The 21,251-nt window shown below is 36.2% G+C and overlaps 1 protein-coding gene across 2 annotated transcripts in view; it reads left to right on the top strand.

Annotated features, from left to right (window-relative positions):
* Nucleotides 1–5,081: 5,081 nt before the first annotated feature.
* LOC147523968 (putative F-box protein At5g55150) overlaps nt 5,082–21,251 on the top strand; it is a 28,753-nt gene continuing 12,583 nt past the window's right edge. Inside the window, exon 1 of one of the 2 annotated variants that reach the window (XM_086601115.1) lies at nt 5,082–5,435. The gene's annotated coding sequence lies outside the window, so the exon portion shown is untranslated. The remainder of the gene's footprint in view (nt 5,436–21,251) is intronic. The other variant, XM_086601109.1, reaches the window with a different exon arrangement.

Genomic DNA, 21,251 nt, shown 5'->3' with positions numbered 1-21,251 from the left:
TTTATCAACCATGGAGAATAGGTACTTCCTATGCTTTTGGCTCTTAATTAGCATGAATGCATGTTTGTCTTTCTTGATGGCATGAAACCTATTCCCTTTATGACCTAAAACAAGCTTACCTCCATTTGTATTCCTATTAAGGACAAGAGTTAGACTTGTCTATTCCTACTACACTTACACTTAAGTAAACACTTACACTTACACTACTACACTTATTTGCCATGTGTGAAATAGTGTAAAATAATATTCAATGTTAGGTTGGCGATTTATCTTGGAGTTTAGTAGTTACATGTTTAATTTCTTGGTGTAATGCGTGCTTGGTATTATTTTGTTAGGCTTCTCTTGCAAAGTATTGATGAAGTGCTTGATTTATGCCGTGTAGGTAAATTTTTCATTGGAGAACTAATGGGGAAGCTTTACATGGAGACATCATGTGCTACTTTTGGTTTTTTTAGTTTTAATTTTTTTTTTGTACATGCATGGAATGGAAGTTAGAGAACTAATTGAGGAAGCTTTACATGGAGGCATCCTGTGTTACTTTTGATTTTTTGTTTTGTTTTAACTTTTTGTACATGAAAGTGCAACACATACTTTTTCAGTGGAAAATTGTCTATAGCAAGCTTTCTTATGCAAGTCTTATTTTGTTAGCTTACTACAAGGATGTTGTTGGTATATTGTGAGATTGGAGGTTATTTTGTGGTGCTGCAATTGGTTTTAATATTAAAAAAAAAATAATAATAATATTATTTCGGTTACAAAACAACCGATATTAAACAATTTTACAAAAACCGATATAACAGACAAATATCAAAACCGATATAACAAACAATATAAAAACCGATATAATAACTCTTTTTTATATCGGTTTTCTCTGTTAGTTATATCAATTTTTAATGAATTTATGTTATAAATACATAAGATTATTACATCAGTTCATGTTTAACCGATCTAGAAAGAGACACTTATTATATCGGTTATGGTTATCTCCGATATATCGGGGTACTTATATCGGTTTGAAGTTTATTGAAAAACCGATATAATAAGTCTTTTATATCACTTTTTAGCCGATATAAAACCATTTTTTTTTAGTAGTGTTTTCACATAAACGGGAAGGAAGGATTCTTGCTGGAAATCTACTGATAGATAGCTGTCGGAGCGTATCACGAGTGAGTAATCATTATTTTCTATACCCATTTTTAGTGTGTGATTGGATGTTCTTAAAATCTATAAATTTGAGTAGTTAGCCTATTGATTTTTTTTTTTTATGGATTCTAAGGGATTTTTGTATATGATATGCAATAGGTATGTTGTTAGTGAACTTAAAGTGAATTGGGAATTTAATATATTGGTGTTGGTCTACTGTGGAAGTACTTACAAATTCTTGTACGTGGGTAAATGAATTGGAGTTTGGCCTATCATTGATCATTAGATTTATATTGATGTTTGTATTTTCTGCCCCTCTTGCTTGTAAATAGTGGACTGATCTTGAAAGAGTTTTAAACAAATTGATGTTGCGCATACGCTGAGTTCATTGTTTTTGTGTCATTAGTATGGATTTAAATACTTAAGATTTCTTTATGGTAATTGTTAAATACCGATTCGTTCGGAGAGTTGTTGTCGATTAAATACTCAATTTAGAGCTGGGATAGTGTATACCTCCTTTTTATGAGGACTTTGTCTAAACATCAAAGGATAAGTTCAACGAGTCCTTAGTATGTATGCATCAAGTCTCTAATTGAATGTGTATGTGAAAAGTTATGACGTCGATAAGTTACGCAGTTGGAAATCTGTCTTTAGAAAATCAGGATCTGTCTGTTTTGGAACTGTATTTTCACCTAGTTAGAATCAGATTCAGACTCTCACCGAAACATGAAAGAGTGAGTTTTCTGAGTCTTCTTTCCAACCCAATTGACCTCGTTGCATTCCGAGATTTGTGGATATGGTTACCGTGTTCGGAAGTTGGCACGTCAGAATTTTCTAATTTCAAAAATCCAGTCTGTGCCTGGTTGGAATCGAGTTTTCACATAGTTAGGGTCAGATTCAAACTCTTGCCAAAACATGAAAAAATATTTTTTATGTGTCTGCTTTCCAACCCAATTGGCCTCGTTGCATTCCGAGGTCTGTGGTGATAGATATAAGGTCTGGAAGTTTGGTTAATAGAAAACAGTGCGTCAGAAATCAGTTTCTACGCACTGTGTTCAAGTCCAGTTTTAAAATAGTTAGGGTGAGAGTTAGAATTTTTATAAAACATAAAAAAAAAAAGATTTGGAAGTCTTCTTTCTATTCCAATTGGCCTCATCGCATTCCAAGGGCTGTGGAATTAATTATGGTGTTTGGAAGTTTGACTGGCACAAAACAGTGCGTCAGAAATCAGTTTCCTTGCACTGTGTTCGAGCTTAATTATCGAACGTTTATAATGAAATTGAGTATTTTTGTAAAACATAAGAAAGTAAGTTTTGTGTGTTATCTTTTCAACGCAAAAAGCCTCGATGTATTTGGACACCTGTGGAAAGCGTTGTGTCATTCGGAAGATAGTCCGTCATAAATCTAGTTTGCTGAAAAATTAGGATTTTTACCGTTTTCAACTTAAGTTTTCTTCTAGATGGGCTGAGGTTGGGACTTCGAGTTCTACATGAAAAATTATGTCTACATACCCTAGTTTCTAAATAATTAAGTTACATGTCATTTGGATGAATGTAGGAAAATTATAACATTGACTATGTGGCTGATAAGAATTACGAAGGCTTGATTCCAATCTTGAAAGATTTGGATACGTAGGTAGATTTAAGCAAAAGTGCAGCCACTACACTACACTATATCTATAATATATATATTAGTTTGTGTGATAACTATATGATTGTGTTAGAAATTACTGTTGTTTTGAGACTACATAAATATATATGTGTGAAATAGAAGTTGTATATGAATATAGACTTTAATATATGTGGATCTGTTTTTGACATTAGTGTGTGTGGACTTGAATTTGGGCTAATAAACTATTTGTTTACGATATTGTGTTTATGAGTATGGTTATGTAAATTGTATTTGTTTGATTATAAGTCTGTTTACATTCAATGATATTTAAGTGCTTGATTTGCCTTAACGCGCGAAAATGACTCTCTGCATGTGTGGTCTGTTTTGACATGAGTAATGCTAGTATAATTATAAGTGATAATAATGTTTTAATGTGTCGCCCACATTTTTAGAACTCTCCACACCTCAGGATTTGGTAATGAGATATTATAACTTGTGATGTCATGTGATAGATGGGTATTCATTGAATGTGCCATGAATGACCCGAGTATTCATTAAATGTGCCATGAATGACCCAATAGTTTAGACTGCCCTAGAGAGGAACTAAGGTATTCGCCTTGCGGATTGGTCGTATTCCTTGAATGTACGGGAATATAGGGTTGGGTATTCCTTGAATGTGGCGGGAATGACTCAGGGCATTCATTGAATGTGTCATGAATGGCCCGTTAGTGTTATGATGGGTATTCCTTGAATGTGGCTGGAATGACCCAAGGTATTCATTGAATGTGTCATGAATGACCTGAGATTTTATGGCCAAAGAGGCTGTGATTATGTGTATGGAAAGCCCAGAGATGGTTGTGATATAGTGATACTCGGTGGGAGAGAGGCACACTTGTATGTGTGATTTGGCAAATGTGTGGAGTGCAAATCGTGGAGTAGGAACTAAAGGTTGGGTTGAGTCTGTTTATAAATGAGTCAACAAGATAATTAATAAGCAAAGTGAAATATTGATTTTACGTATGAGTGAGTTAGTGCCTATGAATATTTATGTATTATGATGTATATGCTTTCTTACAAAGAAATATAGAGGTGGTTTGTGTGAGGTTATGAATGTGAAGTGTGACTGGGAATAATATTATTGAATGTTTGTGATCTTTTCTGTGATTGTGGAATGACTCTAAAATGATATGCTATTATGAAAGCATTAATAACTTGTAATAGTCTAAGATATATAGTTATGCACTTGGAAATTTTATGACATAATGATGTCATGTGAATGACTACCCTTGATATAGATGGTATGATAAGTAATTTTTTCCGAATATGCGGGACGAACTATGTTGTATTAATTAGACTTCAATGTCTTAAATGAGGTTTGATTATGAATAAAAATTTGACTGGCTGAGATAAATTTTTTTATAGTGTTGTCTAACTCTGTTTTTGCAAGAGGGTAGGATCTGTTAATCTTTTATGCAGGGACGTAAATATCCTACCCTGAGACGACGTGCTGGCTTAAAGGTAATGTGTATCAAACCAATATTTAATTAAGTTATCATATTTGTATGTAATAAGTGGTATTTCTGTTGTGAGTTATCTTGGAAAATGTATATTGGGATTGAAATCTTACTTGGGAAGAAACTACACGCCGTTTTGGAAAACGAAACTATATTGTCTTCCAAGTTGAAATGGTTAGTAATGTTATATTTATTAATTTGAAAGATTATTATATATATTTTGTTGTTAGTCTACTCATACCAAAAAATTCAATTTGTCACCCATGTTTCTTTTGTTTTCACGCGTGTGTTCTCTTAAAACATAGATAGTGGAATCAATTGGATGAAGACGCTTGATTGGGATTCGCTCTTAGAGTCTTACTGGTATAAGTTTTATGAAGTATAAAATCTTGATTTGAAACAGATGTAATAGAGTGGTTTAGTAAATTCTTAAATTTGTACATTAAAAGTTGTTTGTTTGGTTGTAATTTGATCTCATATTTTAATATTGTGGTTGCTAATGGGTTATTAGGGTTTTGTTTCATCCTAAATTTTCAGAAGATAGAATAGGGTGTGGATAATTCCCTATTTTAAATTTTCTGGAAATTTGGGGTGTGATATACAATTTGACACCAATGTTGGTGAAAGTGAAACTTGAAAGAATTTCTAATTTCAGTGTAGGGCAATTGCGTAAGGAAGAATTTTCTGTTCGGTAGGAATTTAGTGTACCCGTGTGTGGTCCAAATTTCGCTTGGAGCTCTAGGAGGAAAAGTAAAAAATCACTCTAAAAAAAGTTGGTGGGTTCCGGGTCATCGCGTAGTGAATAGAATTCAACTGAGCTGGCTCTCCTGCTACGCTATCTATAAGACTATAACCTGTGATGGGTTCCGGCCATCGTGTGGTGAATAAAATTCAACAGAGCAGGCTCTCCTTCACGCTATCTATAAAACTATAACCTGTGATCGGTTCCGGGGCATCGTGTAGTGAATAAAATTCAACAGAGGTCCTTCCACGCTCTCTATAAGATAACCTGTGATGGGTTCCTGGCCAAGTGCAGTGTATAAAATTCAACAGAGCAGGCCATCTTTTCACGTTGTTTATAAGACTAACCTGTGACACTCAACACTCTTGTTCAAGTTTGCAAAATCAAGAAGAAAAACACTCTCTCAAATCAGCAACTCCACTCCGGTATCTTCTTATCTCTCTCTCTCTCTCTATCTTTCTCTAAGTTTGCAACATTATGAACTTTGCAAGTAAAACATAGACACTGAGACACACACACAGAACACTGTTATTCCTACAATCTCTCACTGTCCAGCTCTCACACTACACATCTCAAATATAAAACAAAGATATATACTGCTTCATGGAACTGTATAATCAATGGGAATTCTCAAAAAGGCATGTATACAACTTCTCCAAACAATGACAGTAGAATTTTCTCTCCCTTTTCCCTTGCCTTTAATTTTACTGTTGTCTTTTATGGTTGTGTCGAATATTATACATGTTTTGGTTCTTTGGGAAATTAAGGTTGTCATCACTCTTGTTAGGAGTTCTCTACGTAACATACATTGTACAGCTGGTGTTTCTGGTACTGGTAAAATTGTTTGATATAGCGCATGACAACAATTTGATTTCAATGGAGTTTTAAATTTTTAAGTCCAGAGATAATTAGTTATGATATTGTTCACTTTGAAGAAACAAGACAACCAACAATAATCCTTTTTCTGGTTATTGATTTTTATTTATTTTTTGTCCTTGATACCAAATACTAAAGCTAAATTAATTCATGTCGTGTTGTATTCGTATTGCCAAGGCCTACCAATCCCTACCATTGGCCTTCACATGAATTGTGGTCGCTAGTTATATTGTCGGTTGCATAACCTGATCTCTTTCCTCTATTCTTTGGTGGAAGAATTGAAGATGTCTCTAGATACTTGGTCTGAACTTCCCGAGGATCTCCCTAGGTTAGTATATCGATTTAATACCAGATTTTTTAAGGTTTGGTGCCGTTTGTCAGTAGTGGAGATCTGTTGCGCTTGGTAAGCGTCACTTTTCTTCATTCTTGAAGCGTTTTCCGTGGTTGATGCTCACCACCAACGATAGTAAAGACAACCGAGGTTTCTTTAGTCCATTAGAGAACATAGTGGATGTCACTGTTGGAGTTTTCCTTTCGGTTTCTGGTCACCTTAGGATTCGATCAAAAAGTTTATCTGTTAAATCCCCTTTCACATGCTCGTCTTCCGCGCTCCCACCATTAGCCGCAGTTAATGATTGGTTTATATAACTAAAGCATTAGTTGTCAAGGAACATAGTGGAAAACGGGAAATGATAGGTTTTACATTATATGCGAAAATTCCTAAAGTGACACAAATAATAAAGGGTACTGTTATTGACGGACGCATTTTGTATTGGGCAGACCCGGTTCAATTTGGAGTCTGCAATTGTGTTGCCCACTACCAAGAGTCCAATACAGCCCCACGCCCAAAACCGATTTCTTAACAAAACTGGAAAAACAAGTTAAACTGGAAAAACCCATCTTCTTCTCCTTCAATGAGTTAAAACTCTCCGACCGAAAACAACTTTTCTTTTCTAACAATGATAACTGGAAAATATGTTTTTTAGGTCAATAGTAATTTTGTAATAAAAAATTTTTTTTGGGGTCCGCCCAACACAAAATGGAAAAAAAAAATTTGGGATCGGCCCAACACAATGCCCATAGCGAGTACCATAGATAATGGGGTATGGCAAATTGCAAAAGAGAGACAACATAATGGTTTTATGGTGGGACTGGACGAAATTAGCCATACCTAAACCCGACTATTTTCATCATATTCGAACCTGAACCCAAACCCGAATTGAATCCAAATGTTCCATCTGAACCCAAAACCCGATCGGGTTGATATCTGCGTTTATGTAATGTGAGTAGAATAGAGATGATAGAATGAATATATGGATGATAATGGATGATGGATCTCGTTGGTCAGATCTAAATGCAGATCAAACCTAATTATCCCTTAATGAGTAAAGAATGAGTAATTGTCGGGGAAAACGATACCAATCGATCCCCTCTAAAATAGCTTGAATGAACACTCTATACTCCAATCGAAAAATCTAAACTTTCACTACAACCAACCTAGCAAGCCCAACTATCTAAGCAATCAACAACTATCATAAACAAGTAATAATAATGCAAAGAAAGTAAAACATACAACAACACAAGATGTAACGTGGTTCGGCCAATGATACCTAATCCACAAGAGCAAATCCTTTATAAGATTGGGAAGGAAGATTACAATCACTCCTCACAAGTCTCTCCAACACTTACTAGATCTCTCTTCTAATAATCTCTCTCCTTACAAGCTAGCTTTATCTCTTTGCAAGGGTTTTATCTCAATTTTGGTTGCTCTCAAAATTGGTTTTCTCTCACTTCTTTGTTATACTAACATATGAGAGTATTTATAGACTCCCAAGTTCCAATTTGGTTTCCTAAAATAATTAGAAACCCAAGTCCAATAGGCAACTCCAATTGGTTTCCAAAATGAAACCAGTTTCCAATACTTCACGTGGTGAGGGACCCAACAATCTCCCCCTCCCGAACCATGAGAGAGAATACTTCCACGCATTCACAAATCAGTGGGAGGAGTGTGCCACCAATCCGGCGGTAGCACGACAAGCATCGAACTTGCCCTTGGGCAAAACCTTGGTCATCATATCCAACCCATTCTTGTCGGTATGGATCTTCTCTATGCACAATTGCTTCTTTTCGAGAACTTCTCTAATCCAATGACAACGCACACGTATGTGCTTGGATCTAGAATGAAAACTCGGATTCTTGCTCAAATGGATGGCGCTCTAACTGTCACACAGAACTACAAATTGTTTCTGCTTTAGACCTAGTTCATTGAAGAACCTTTTCATCCATAGCATCTCTTTGCAACACTCAGTGGCTACAATATACTCGGCTTCTGTAGTGGAGAGGGCAACATACTTTTGCAACTTCGATTGCCAAGAAACTGCTCCCCCTACAAATGTCAACAGATAACCAGAAGTACACTTCATCGAGTCAACATCACCTTCCATGTATGTATCTGTATAGCCTTCAAGTAAGGTCTTACTCCCACCAAAACACAAACATTCTTTGGAAGTGCCCTTGAGATATCTCAATATCCACTTAACACCTTCCCAATGCTCTTTACCCGGATTTGACAAAATTGGCTTACAACACCAACGGCGAAAGCAATATCCTATTTTGTACACACCATTGCATACATCAAGCTGCCCACTGTGGATGCATAAGAAATTTTTTCTAATTCATTATGCTTATGCTCACCCTTTGGACACATACCTTTGGTCATACGGAACTGGCCACTAAGCGGACAACTGACTGGCTTCGCTTGATCCATGTTAAATCTTTTCAACACCTTCTTAATGTAGCTTTCTTATGAAAGCCACAACTTCCCACTCTTTCTGTCACGAGTGCTCCGCATCCCAAGTATCTCTTTTGCTTTACCCAAATCCTTCATCTCAAAAGACTTACTCAAGTCTTTCTTTAGCTTGGATATCTTATTGATGTTCTAGCCAACTATCAACATATCATCCACATACAACAACAATAGCACTATGAAATCCCTATCTGGAAATTTTGAACAAACACACAATGGTCGGAAGCAGACTTCATGTAGCCATGCTTCACCATAAAGGAATCAAACTATATGTACCACTGTCTCGGTGCCTGCTTCAACCCATACAAGCTCTTTTTCAGCTTGCATACCAGGTGCTCCTTACTTTTGAACTCAAACCCCTCTGGTTGGTCCATTTAGACATTTTCTTCAAGATCTCCATGAACAAAAACTGTTTTGACATCTAGTTGCTCAACCTCTAAGTTCATACATGCGGCCAAACCCAATACCACCTTGATAGAAGTCATCTTAACTACAGGAGAGAAAATTTCATCAAAGTCAATACCTTTCCTTTGACTGAATCCCTTCACAATAAGGTGAGATTTGTGTCTTGGATATGGATTATTCTCCTCATGCTTGACTTTGAAGATCCACTTATTCTTAAGAACTTTCCTTCCTTTCGGTTTCTCAACTAAGTCATAAGTGTGATTCTTATGCAAAGAATCCATCTTATCATGCATGGCCTTCAACAACTTCTCCTTGTCTATACCTTCAAGAGCCTCTTAATAGTACACAGGTTCTTCACCATTAGATAGTAAAACATACGTATGTGGTGGGTACCTGGTTGAAGATTGTCTCTCTCTGTCGGATCTCATAACCCTATCTTCTTGTGGCTCAACACTTCTTCTTGCTCAGGTGGTTGTTCATGCACTTCATCTGCATCTTCTATATCAATAGGTTTTATCCCATCATTAGCAATAGGATCATCATCATGAGCTTCAAACTCATAGTTCTCTGCATTCCCAATGCCTTCTACACGTTCCACAGTAGGAACTTCTGGTTCTAAGTCAACAAGATCATCAATGAAAGCTTCTAGCTTCTCACCATTCTCAAAGTCTATTATGGTTTGGTCTTCAAGAACACAATATATCGACTTTGGATTATTTTCTTGTTGATCGGATCATAAAGTTTGTAGCCAAACTTCTCATCCCCATAACCTAGAAAAATACACTGCTTAGCTTTGTTATCGAGATTGGATCTCTCATCCTTGGGAATATGAACACATGCTCTGCACCCAAATACCCTCAAGTATCCATAATCAATATCTCTGCTTGACTATACTCTCTCTGGATAATCACTATTCAGAGGCTTCGAAGGCGATAGGTTGATCACATGTACGGCTGTGCACATTGCTTCTACCCAGTAACTCCTTGATAACTTAGAGTGAGACAACATGCATCTCATCCTCTCTATAATGGTACAGTTCATCCTCTCGACAATACCATTATGTTGCGGTGTCTTGGGAATGGTCTGCTCATGAAAAATCTCATGACTCTTGCAATACTCTTCAAACGGCCTAATGTACTCTCCCCCATTATTTGAGCGAATACACTTCAAATGCTTCCCTGTCTCTCTTTCCACCATACTATGGAAAGTCTTGAACACGACAAGTACTTCATCCTTGGTCTTCAGACTATATGCCCATATTTTTCTTAACGCATCATCAATAAAAGTTAAGAAGTACAAAGCTCTCCCATAGGACTTCACTTTCATAGGACCATATAATTAAATATGTGTGTACTAGCTCAAGGACATTCTCTTTTCTATGATAAAAGAATCTTTGGAAAGACACCCTATGTTGCTTTCCAACCAAATAATGAGTACATATATTTAAATGCGTACCTTTTATGTTTGGCAAGGCCTTTTACTTGGCAAGAACTTCCATGCCTTTTTCTCTCATATGACACAGTCTCTTATGCCATAGTTCGGAGGAAGCTTATTCTTGTGCCGCATTTAACTCTGCTTTACACAAACTAGTTTGTATTTTGTAAAACGATCAAGTTTTCTTCCCTTTGGCTACTGCAATGGAACCTCTGCTCAGTTTCCATACCCCATTACCAAACGAGTTTTGAAAGCCATCATTATCTAACTTCCCAGTAGAAATTAAGCTTAGTCGAATGTCAGGGACATGCCTTACATCCTTGAGTGTCAAGGTGTAGCCGACATTGGCTTCTACATGAACATCTCCAATGCCTATTATCTTTAAGACGCCACTATTATCCATCATTACCTCACCAAATTCACCACAGCTGTAGGTAGTGAAGAATCCCCTGTGTGGTGTGATGTGATAGGATGCTCCTGTATCTATCACCCACTATGTATCCTGACATGAGGTGCTAACACATCATTCACCACAATCTCACACAATTCCCACTAGGCCATCGTCTACTAGTACGGTAGTATCTTGGCCTGTGCTTCCATTCCTCTTTACCATGTCTTCATGTACACAGTTATTCTTCCCATCCCTTTTCAGTGTTCTACACTCATACCTAAAGTGACCCTTGGTGGCACAATAGTAACATTGTCTCTCTACCTTAGGAGCTCTAGCTTCACCCCTAGATTTGCTTCTATCATCACCTCTAGAATGAGATGATTTTCTGCTCTTACCACTCTCCCGCTTCTCAGTGACAAGGATCTCTGAGTGACAGGAGCTGCTTCGTGAACCCCTTCTTATCTCATTATTTAACAATGCCCCGGTAACCATCTCCATGGTAATTATTCCATCCTTAGCGGCTCCTCCAAGGGAAACTGTTAAAGTCTCCTAACTATCAAGTAAAGAGTTTAATAGTAACAAAGCCTCAACTTCATCACCTATATCAATCTTCATCAAGTGCAACTGATTGATGGTATTATGTACTTCATTAAGATGCTCAGACATTGAGGAACCTTCATTGTACCTCGTGTTAGCAAACTTCTTAATGAGAAGTACCTTGTTTCTGGCCGACTTTCTCTCATAGAGGTCTTCGAGTTTCTTCCACAAGCCAAAAGCGGTAGTCTCTTAGAATACATGGTGGAAGACACTGTCATCAATCCACTGTCGAATGTCACAATTGCTTTTCTATCAAGCTTGCTCCACTCAGCCTCCGCTATTGCGTCTGGTTTTACTCCTCCAATGTCAATGGGTTGTGCTAACTCCTTGCAATAGAGCAATTCTTCCATCTTGACTTTCCAAATAGTGTAGTTACCTCTATTCAGACTAGTCATGCGAGTGCTTATAGAATGACACATCTCAACAAGCTATTTCAACTCAAACCTCCTCTCAGGAATTTTATCAAACACCTTTCGAGCAAGATTTGGATAACTATCTTTGTGATTAATCTAACCACGGCTCCGATACCACTTGTTGGGAAAACAATACCAATCGATCCTCTTTAAGATAGCTTGAATGAACACTCTATACTCCAAACAAAAAATCTAAACTTTCACTACAACCAACCTAGCAAGCCCAACTCTCTAAGTAATCAAAACTATCACAAACAAGTAATAATAATGTAAAGAATGTAAAACATACCACAACACAAGATGTAACGTGGTTTAGCTAATGATACCTAATCCATAAGATCAAATCCTTTATAAGATTGGGAAGGAAGATTACAATCACTCCTCACAAGTCTTTCCAACACTTACTAAATCTCTCTTCTACAAATCTTTCTCCTTACAAGATTTATCTCTTTGCAAGGGTTTCTCTCAATTTTGGTTGCTCTCAAAATTGGTTTTCTCTCATTTCTTTGTTATACTAACATATGAGAGTATTTATAGACTCCCAAGTTCCAATTTGGTTCCTAAAAGAATTAGAAACTCAAGTCCAATAGGCAACTCCAATTGGTTTCCAAAAGGAAACCAATTTCCAATACTTCACGAGGTGAGGGACCCAACAGTAAGATATCATTTCACTTATAAGTTATAGTATTTATGAAGGACGAGATTGGAAAGGGGATTTGAGGGATTTGAAAACGATACCTGAACCCTGACTATTTTGATCATATCCAAACCTGAACCCAAACCCGAATTGAATCCAAATGTTCCATCCGAACCCGAATCTGAACCCAAAACCCAATCGGGTTTATATCTGCGTTTATGTAATGTGAGTAGAATAGAGATGATAGAATGAATATATGGATGATGGACGTCGTTGGTCAGAACTAAACACATATCAAAACCTAATTATCCTTCAATGAGTAAATGATGAGTAAGATATCGTTCCATTTCTAAGTTATAGTAATTATGAAGGACGATATTGGAAAGGGGATTTGAGGGATTAAAAACGATGGCTGTAAAGATTGTAAATTAAACTAATGTTAAACTAAACTAGACTAAACTATTGAGAATATATGAGAGGGAATTCAAGATACTTTTGATATGTGACATTTTGCTCCATGGTTGTTCTCACAAGTAGACTATAATTAGGCAATTTAAGGCAAACACAAAAAATACTTTCCCTGAGCAACCGCTCCCTGAGCTACCCCTTCTAGGGTAACACAAAGAATACTTCTATAACTATAGAGAACTACACTAGCTACTAGAAGAAAAGTAAAGAACACTAGCATAATATTAAATTGCAAAACATAAACCCTATTCTATAGTTTCATCCCATGTTGTGAGCAATGGGACTAACAACTGAAAACATAAAGAACTAACCTAATTGGTGAACACCATGAACCAAAAGAATCACCAAACCCTAAACACCGGCTTCATCTCCTCCCTTGAAGAAGAAGATTGGCCTTCCATGAAGAAGGAAAAACACGAGGAAGAAGAAAATAAGAACATAAGACTAGGGAAATTAATTTATTAAGACTTGGCTAGTGAAAACCAAATCTTTTATTATTAACCTCTCTTTGCCTCAAGTTCTGGAGACAAGAAGAATGAATGTGAATTGACAATTACAACTGGCACTGAGGTGCTCCTTATATAGGGGTTACAATGAGCCCTAAAAACATCTAAAACATGGGCTTTTGAACCTAATTTCCTATTACATATTGATCTCCTTCTAATTCCAACTTCCATTTCTAAAATAGAGAAAAGATGGAGTTGTTATGTCGGCTTCATGCGTCTGGACGCACAAGACAGTGTATTCCATGTGTTCCAGACGCATGGGTCTGTTTTTCCTTTTCTGCTCCATCTTTTGCTCTTTCTTTGTGGGCTTCGGTCCAACTAACGGGTCCTTTTGTCTTGGGCTTCCAAACAAGCTTATTTAAAACCGGTCCAAGTCCTATCTTTTCGTAGCTTTAAAATCTTGGGTCTTCTCCATAATTATCCATGAGCTTTCATGTGATCTTTAATGCTCCAAATTGCTCCTTTTTTACCCTTTAACTCTAATATTATTTTGCAAAACTCTATTTTTCACCTGTAAAGGCATAAAATATAACTTACAAGCATGATTAGTCCACTAAGAGGGACAAACAAAAGGTATAATCGAATGTTAAAATACACTTTTTGATAACTTATCATAACCCCCAACTAGCATTTTACTAGTCTCTTAGCAAATAAGATAAAAAGAGAGAAGTAATCAAAATCACTACCTAATAATCAAAATAAAAATGCTAACTCACTTTCGCAGGCATCGCGATTGCATTTACCATATGCAACAAGACTTTAAACCTTTAAGTTCCCCAAAAAGGACGAGTTATAGTCTCGTGAGAGTTTTCAGGTGATATACCCACAAAATCAATCAATAGCAAGTTCAAGAATGATAGTATTTTTCAGTGAGAAAAAATTCCCTACCAACTTTGTGTTCAATCCAATGGACGGGTCTCCATTGCTAACTTCATTGCTGCAAAGACTTATAGATTATACTGGGAGATAGTAAAAATTGACAAAACTCTCAGCCAAGGCTTATATGTGTACTTAGTCAATCTCATATACTTTTCTATCCAAGAAACAGAATTCCTAGTCCACATTTCGATAGATAATCTTGACTTTCAATCCTCACTAGTCATACTCTAATAAAAGAATCTCTCAAAGGAATACAAACATCCCACATACTACCTTGAAAAACGGACTTCTGGATGAAAGTAGTCCCGTGGAAAGAATGTCAATCACATATGTAGTATTGGGTCTTTCACTTTAGCATCCTCTCACCTATTCTACTAAGGGTTTTGCATCTTTCTTGGAAAATGTCTTCAAATTCTATATTGCAGAGAAAATTCTTCATTTGTGTTGGCTTCTCCATCAATTCTGCTCAACTTCTTCAATTTTTTTTAGCTCAGTGGTATATCTGTGATTGATACTAGATATATTTGTTTTCCATTAGCTTCTTCTATTTAGAACAGAATAATGGTCTTCATTGTATTTCTCTGGTATTTTTTTTGTAATCTTCCTTTTGGGCTCTTTCTTCCTCCTTGTGCCCTTCGTATTCTCATAAACATATGGGTATGGTTAACAAGGTTTTGGGTTGTACTCCTTGTATGGAGTTGGGTGAAGGTTTTATGAAGGAAAATCCTTATTGTAAGGCTAAAAAAGGGTTTAACATGATGATCATACTAGCTAGGTGGGATAAAGGATGAATGGGTTCACATACTCTGTTTTGAATAGACTACAAGACCTAATAGTTATCTCCTCAGTTGATGTCACTTCGTGATTAACTAAATCAAGAAATAATGAGACTATATTACAACAAAATAAAGAACTGAAAGAGGTTAAGTCACACAAACTCGGATTTTACGTAAGAACTCTCCAAAGAATAGGTATAAAGCTTAAGTCTTATGGGTTAAGTCTAAAAAATCTACTTCCAGTTTACTAGGGGTTTAAATCTCTCTTCTAGCAGAAGTATACAAAACTGACTAAGTACTATGGTGGTATCTTAATTGATAATTAATTCTATCAACAAGAACTATGTCTGAGTATAATAAATAGTCTAAGCGGTAATGAAATCAATAATATCAACTATTTATTAAACTCAACACTAACCATTATAGAATATATATCCCAGACTCATCATTAAAATTCGTCTTTCTCATGCTAATGATATAAAAACAAAAAGATTTTTGTTTTGAAAACTAATTTTCGAAATTCATTTCTCAAGTACACCCTCTCCCTACTTATACACGCATTGGCCTCAATGTATAAAGAAGTAAATGAAATGGATGAGAAAAGGTAAGATGTTAAAATTTCCTAATCAAATTTTACCACAAACCCTAGTTTGAAAAGACAAAAATAACCTTTTTGCAAAAATACTCGGATTTTGATGAAATTTGTACTCAAGACTAAAGACACTATTTCAAAACTATTGGCTAAATTAGAATTTAGAAATTCATTTTGAAAACGTATCCAACCATAAAACATGATTTCCAAATAAAAATTTCATGATATTTTGAAATTTTTTACACAAGGTGACAAATTTTTTGAAATAGATAAGACACGAAATGAAGTGATTGGAATTATGAAAGCGAAATTTTTTCAAAAGAATGATTAGGAGTTGGGTCGTTTTACATAAGATCCCCAAGACGTAAAAATAAGTCTTTTAAAGTCAGATCCTCTAGATTTTTGAGTCCTTTATAGTCAGATCCTCAAGACTAGCTATTCTCATCCACTAGGTTTTACTTTATAGGAATTCATCCGATCTCTCTCAGCAAGTGATTGATAAAAGTAAACCTTGTACCAACAATTGTCTCTTAATGGCTATAATCTAGGGCAAGTTTTAGAATGACAATTCTTACACCAACCTAGCTTACGCACTCTTCTCTTACGCACGAAGGAACTTTTACCTAACTCTACATGAGCGATAGAAATAATCTTCCATTGAAGTTCAACGGGGAGTAAATCCCACAAACTAATAGGTGGTGAACGCTTAGGTTTCCATCTCAAAATTGTTCTCTCAACAATACGCTTGCTTCCTATAGACATTTTATACTCAGTCTATTCGAGTAACAAGACTTTGACTCCGACACTTGCAACTCTTCTCAACAAAAGATAAAGTTATAAAATTTGAGAGCCCAGCTATCGGTGGTGATTATACTAATGAGATTCTAAGGAGTCAAGCTTACGACGCTTGGCTTCCTCATACAAGAAATTTAAACTAGACAGAGTAACAGGTTCAATAAAAGATATATAATGTAATCTTTAAGATGCTTAGGTAACTTACCCCAATTCTCCACTTCAATAGTAGTTTGATATACCGGATCCTTGAGAAAAATTGCATCTATATCTCTAGTAGGCAACTCCATAAAAGGTTTTAGTCAATGAGCATTGACTTTAAAACGAGTCCCTCTCTTCAGGTCTTCCACTTCAATTGCTCCAAAAGGTGTCACATGTCCCACTATGAATGGTCCCATCTATCTAGATCTCAACTTTCCTGGGAAAAGTTCTAGACAAGAGTTGTATACCAGAACTTTTTGTCCAGGCTCAAATTATTTTCTCAGAATTCTTCTGTCATGTAATGCTTTAGTCTTATCCTTGTGAATCCTTGACTTATCATAAGCATCACTTCTCAATTCCTCTAATTTACTGATATGAAGCTTCCTCCTTTCTCCTGCTTGATCTACACTAAAATTCATTTCTTTCACAGTCTGATAAGCTTTATGTTCTAACTCAACATGTAGATGACACACATTTCCATATACTAAACAATAAGGTGACATTCCAATGGGTGTTCTGAATGTTGTTCAGTATGCAAATAGTGAATCTTGGAGTCTAAGAGACTAGTATTTCCTTGAGGGATTAATTGTCTTCTCCATAATACTCTTGATTTCCATATTCGAAATTTTTGCTTGACTATTTGTTTGGGGATGATATCGTAAAGCTAATTTGTGAATCACTCCATACTTTTCCATAAGATTTCCAAATATACGGTTACAGAAGTGAGAACCACTATCACCGATGATGGCTCTCGGTGCTCCAAATCTTGGTAGAATGTTTTTCTTCAAAAAGTCCATGACGACTTTATGATCGACGGTCTTGGTAAGAATTGTTTCTATCTACTTCAAAACATAGTCCACAGCTAGTAGAATGTAGGTGTAACCAAAAGAAGGTGAAAACAATCCCATAAAATTTATAGCCCATACATCGAAGATTTCTAAGATAAGGATCAATTGCTGAGGCTACTCGAACCTTTTCGAGGTCTTCCCCAAAAATTGGCATCTCGAACATACTTTGCAATAAACATTTGCATCTTTAAAAAGAGTAGGCCAATAGAATCCAGCTTATAGTACATTGTATCAGTACATTGGGGACCAAAGTGTCCTCCACAAGGCTGATTGTGACAGAATGATAGAATGGATTCCTGATCCGATTCTAGGATGCATCTCCAAATGATCTGATATGACCACTTATTGAATAAGTACAAATCATCCCAAAAGTAATATTTGACCTTTGAAAAGAATAACTCTTTTTCTTGCTTGCTCTAATGTAATGATACTCTGTCAGTCACAAGATTGTTCACTATGTACCCGTACCATGGTACTTCTGATATACTTAACAATTGTTCATCAGGAAAAGTCTCACAGATTTGTACATTGTCTTCTGCATTTTCCACTAGTAATCTTGAAAAATGATCAGCAACGACATTCTCTGTCCCTTTCTTATCACGTATCTTCAAATAAAATTCTTATAAAAGTAATATCCATCAGATCAGTCTGGGTTTGGCATCTTTCTTAGCAAGTAAGTGATGCAAGACAGCATGGTCAATATAGACTATTACCTTTGAACCTATCAGATATTGACGGAGTTTGTCAAGGGAATAAACAATGACTAAGAGCTCCTTCTCTATGGTGGAATAATTAATTTGAGCTCCATTTAAAGTCTTACTTGCTTAGTAGATTTCATACAACACTTTCTTATCTCTTTGTCCTAGAACGACTCCTATAGCATAGTCAGATGCATCACACATGATTTCAAACGGCTGGTCCCAATCTGGTGCACGAATGATTGGTGTTGAAGTGAGTGCTTCCTTCAACTTCATAAAACCTTCGACACATGATTCATCAAAATAAAAAACAACATCTTTCCCTTGTAGGAACCGTTATTTCAGAATGTAAATTTCTACAAACCGTGAAAACCATACGCAGTGGAATTAATGGGTTCTCACGATTTTGGATAGAAAATCATACCTGTAGATCGGCTAAGATAACTCTGAGAATCCAATAGCTATGAAATCAACAACTTCTTGATCTTCTATTGTATTCCTATCAATAGATTGGACGTTGTGTGGGCAACGATCTTTCAACCTCTTCTTTCTCTCTTGGCCTCTCTCTCTTTCTCACAACCTCAGAACCAAATTTTGGATCTATTTTTGCTTGAGTAAAACCTTGAGAGCTAAGTGTAAAAAACGGCCAGAGAAAGAGGTTTCTTTTTATAAGCTACAACAGGGACCATGAAGAGAAATTAAGGTTGGGCCTCCTGACGGGCTTGGGCTTCTCCTGTTCGCCCAGAACACATGGCCCAAGTCCGTCAACAAATGGCTTATTCCACTAAAAGCCATTGTTGCACTACCGCCCTAATCCCAAATTACGTGTCAGCGTTTATGGGCTCCATATTATATGATCGTTGATCTCCCCGTGTTTAAGATATCGAATGGCCGTTGATTAAGTCAAGTTACTGACAATTACATTAATCAACTTCTTATGTCCTTGAGTAGTACCACTCAACCTCATTGTCATGTCGAAATAAATCCACTTGTAGGGTTTACATGATAATCCTTTTGAGCTCCTCAAGGGGACATCATCAACCCGACTTCCTGCGGGTCACGGATTCCTTCTATAATCAACAGAACACCTTACATACAATGTCATTACCCAATCCATCGAGTTTGTTGATTTTTATATGAATATTACTCATTGATGATTTAAAGCAATGTACAATGCACGTAAGTGCCCATTATTATATCCGGATTAAGAGGACAAGCATCCATGATAACAAATGTGTTTGTTCTCTTATATAGTCAGTATAAAGAGAAACAACCTCACTTGGTCTTGTTCAATACATACAAAGTGTACTAGTGTAATCCTATAGTCAAGATAAACTAATACCATATTATACTACAACCATACCAATGGTTTGTCCAAATCCATTTTGGTTGTGAACGTTTACTTATACTTTATAAGGTACTGATGATATGATCTTTTGTGTGTCAACACACACCATATCATCTACAACATAAAGTATTAGACACATGCATATAACTAATAACATATATAATATGCATAACATTTGCCCATATGATTCTCATTCAAAATATAAAGAATTAGAGTTAATACAAAAATAATGTTTTTAGTATATAACCCTATCATCCCTAAGAGATGTGACATTGGTCTTGCTATTCTGCTGAAATCCTTGATAAATTGACAGTAGAATCCCACGTGACCTAGGAAGACACAGATATCTTTGACAATCCTCGGCTTAGGTAGATCCTTTATAATATCAATCTTTGCTCGATCTACTAGAATACCTTCCTTTGAAACTTGATGACCAAGTACTATTCCTTCCTTTACCATGAAGTGACACTTTTTCCAGTTTAGAACTAAGTTGGTATCACAACAACGTTTAAGGACTAAGGAGAGATGGTGTAGGCAATTCTTAAAAGATTATCCAAAAACTGAAAAATCGTCCATAAAACCTTCATGTATTTCTCCACTATGTCATCAAAAATACTCATCATGCATCACTGAAAAGTGGTTGATGCATTGCATAGACCAAAAGGCATACAACGATAGGGGAATGTTCCAAGCAAACATGTGAATGTGGTATTTTCTTGGACCTTAGGGTGAATATGGATTTGAAAATAACCTGAGTATCTATCAAGAAAGTAGTAGCAAGCTTGTCCAACAATCTTTCTAACATCTTATCAATGAAAAGCAATGGAAAATGATCTTTCCTCGATGTACTTTTCAACTTTCTATAATCAATGCAAACTCTCCATCTAGTCTGAATCCTGGTTAGAATCAACTCATTGTCTTCGTTATCAATCAATGTGCTTCTGGACTTCTTCGATATAACTTGAACTGGACTAACCTATTGACTATCATAAATATGGTAGATAATGTCAACATCAAGAAGTTTGAGTACCTCTTCTCTAACTATTTCCTTCATCTTTGGATTAAGTCTTCTCTATGCTTGCTTAGAAGTCTTGGCATTTTCTTCCAAATGAATTTTATGTTGGACTATTATAGGGATGATTCACTTGATATCCTCAATCGTCCAACCTATGACTTTCTTATATTCCTTTAAAAATGCTACCAACCTGGATTCCTAATTCTCAGTCAAATCTGATGCAATGACTATTGGGTAGGTTCCCAAATATCCCAAGAAAACATACTTGAGTGTAGATGGCAAATGCTTCAATTCTAGTTTAGGCAACTCCTTCTTAAACTCTTTAGTTGGTCCATTAAGCATAGGTGATTCAAACTTCGCTTTGAACGTACTATCATCAATGACATGTGATGAATCCAATATTGCTTTGATTGCATGGACACTAAGTTCCTCATAGTCTGAGTCTGTTAGAGCTTTCAATAATTTGTTTTCAAGATACAAATGAGTCAGATGATCCTAAGCTAACGCTTCAATCATGCATACCTCGTTTATAACAACACAAACCTCCTGTGGTTGTTAT

Source organism: Coptis chinensis, chromosome 1 (assembly GCF_015680905.1).
Source record: "Coptis chinensis isolate HL-2020 chromosome 1, ASM1568090v1, whole genome shotgun sequence".
Lineage (NCBI taxonomy): Eukaryota > Viridiplantae > Streptophyta > Magnoliopsida > Ranunculales > Ranunculaceae > Coptis > Coptis chinensis.
Note: the sequence above shows the minus strand (reverse complement) of the source record. Positions and strands in the feature narration are given on the sequence as shown.